This window comes from Phocoena phocoena, chromosome 1, assembly GCF_963924675.1.
Source record: "Phocoena phocoena chromosome 1, mPhoPho1.1, whole genome shotgun sequence".
Lineage (NCBI taxonomy): Eukaryota > Metazoa > Chordata > Mammalia > Artiodactyla > Phocoenidae > Phocoena > Phocoena phocoena.
The window spans coordinates 115,652,537-115,655,250 of NC_089219.1; positions in this window are offsets into that span (position 1 = coordinate 115,652,537).

Consider the following 2,714-nt stretch of genomic DNA (forward strand, 5'->3'; position numbering starts at 1 on the left):
TCCCACTAGCTATCTGTTTTACGTTTGGTAGTGTATATATGTCCATGCCACTCTCTCACTTTGTTACAGCTTACCCTATCCCCTCCCCATATCCTCAAGTCCATTCTGTAGTAGGTTTGTGCCTTTATTTGCGTCTTATCCCTAGGTTCTTCATGACATTTTTTTTTCTCAGATTCCATATATATGTGTTAGCATATGGTATTTGTCTTTCTCTTTCTGACTTACTTCACTCTGTATGACAGACTCTAGGTCCATCTACCTCACTACAAATAACTCAATTTCGTTTCTTTTTATGGCTGAGTAATATTCCATTGTATATATGTACCACATCTTCTTTATCCATTCGTCAGTTGATGGGCATTTAGGTTACTTCCGTGACCTGGCTATTGTAAATAGTGCTGCAATGAATATTGGGGTGCATGTGTCTTTTTGAATTATGGTTTTCTCTGGGTATATGCCCAGTAGTGGGATTGCTGGGTCATATGGTGATTCTATTTTTAGTTTTTTAAGGAACCTCTATATTGTTCTCCGTAGTGGCTGTATCAATTTACATTCCCACCAACAGTGCAAGAAGGTTTCCTTTTCTCCACATCCTCTCCAGCATTTGTTGTTTGTAGATTTTCTGATGATGCCCATTCTAACTGGTGTGAGGTGATACCTCACTGTAGTTTTGATTTGCATTTCTCTAATAATTAGTGATGTTGAGCAGCTTTTCACGTGCTTCTTGGCCATCTGTATGTCTTTTTTGGAGAAATGTCTATTTAGGTCTTCTGCCCATTTTTGGATTGGGTTGTTTGTTTTTTTAATATTGAGTTGCATGAGCTGTTTATATATTTTGGAGATTAATCCTTTGTCTGTTGATTCATTTGCAAATATTTTCTCCCATTCTGAGGGTTGTCTTTTTGTTTTGTTTATGGTTTCCTTTGCTGTGCAAAAGCTTTTAAGTTTCATTAGGTCCCATTTGTTTATTTTTGTTTTTATTTCTATTACTCTAGGAGGTGGATCAAAAAAGATCTTGCTGTGATTTATGTCAAAGAGTGTTCTTCCTATGTTTTCCTCTAAGAGTTTTATAGTGTCCGGGCTTACATTTAGATCTCTAATCAATTTTGAGTTTATTTTTGTGTATGGTGTTAGAGAGTGTTCTAATTTCATTCTTTCACATGTAGCTGTCCAGTTTCCCTAGCACCACTTATTGAAGAGACTGTCTTTACTCCATTGTATATCCTTTCCTCCTTTGTCAGAGATTAGTTGACCATAGGTGTGTGGATTTATCTTTGGGCTTTCTATCTTGTTCCATTGGTCTATATTTCTGTTTTTGTGTCAGTACCATATTGTCTTGATTCCTTAGCTTTGTAGTATAGTCTGAAGTCAGGAAGTCTGACTCCTCTAGCTCCGTTTTTTTTCCTCAAGACTGCTTCGGCTATTCGGGGTCTTTTGTGTCTTCATACAAATTTTAAGATTTTTTGTTCTAGTTCCGTAAATGGCCATTGGTAATCTGATATGGATTGCATTGAATCTGTAGATTGCTTTGGGTAGTATAGTCATTTTCACAATATCGATTCTTCCAATCCAAGAACATGGTATATCTCTCCATTTGTTGGTATCATCTTTAATTTCTTTCATCAGTGTCTTATAGTTTTCTGCATACAGGTCTTTTGTCTTCCTAGGTAGGTTTATTCCTAGGTTTGTTATTCTTTTCGTTGCAATGGTAAATGGGAGTGTTTCCTTAATTTCTCTTTCAGATTTTTCACCATTAGTGTATAGGAATGCAAGATATTTCTGTGCATTAATTTTGTATCCTGCAGCTTTACCAAATTCATTGATTAGCTCTAGTAGTTTTCCGGTGGCATCTGTAGGATTCTCTATGTATAGTATCATGTCATCAGCAAACAGTGACAGCTTTACTTCTTTTCCTTCTCTGATTGTTGTGGCTAGGACTTCCAAAACTATGTTGAGTAATAGTGGTAGAGTGTGCAACCTTGTCTTGTTCCTGATCCTAGAGGAAATGCTTTCAGTTTTTCACCATTGAGAATGATGTTTGCTGTGGGTTTGTCTTATATGGCCTTTACTATGTTGAGGTAGGTTCTCTCTATGCCTACTTTCTGGAGAGTTTTTATCATAAATGGGTGTTGAATTTTGTCAAAAGTTTTTTCTGCATCTACTGAGATGATCATATGGTTTTTATCCTTCAATTTGTTAATATGGTGTATCACATTGATTGGTTTGCATGTATTGAAGAATCCTTGCATCCCTGGGATAAATCCCACTTGATCATGGTGTATGATCCTTTTAATGTGTTGTTGGATTCTGTTTCCTAGTATTTTGTTGAGGATTTTTGCATCTATATTCATCAGTGATATTGGTCTATAATTTTCTTTTTTTGTAGTATCTTTGTCTGGTTTTGGCATCCGGGTGATGGTGGCCTCATAGAATGAGTTTGGGAGTGTTCCTTCCTCTGCAATTTTTTGGAAAAGTTCGAGAAGGATGGGTATTAGCTCTTCTCTAAATGTTTGATAAAATTCACCTGTGAAGCCATCTGGTCCTGTACTTTTGTTTGTTGGAAGATTTTTAATCACAGTTTCAGTTTCATTACTTGTGATTGGTCTGTTCATATTTTCTATTTCTTCCTGGTTCAGTCTTGGAAGTTTATACCTTTCTAAGAATTTGTCCAATTCTTCCAGGTTGTCCATTTTAGTGGCATAGAGTTGCTTGTA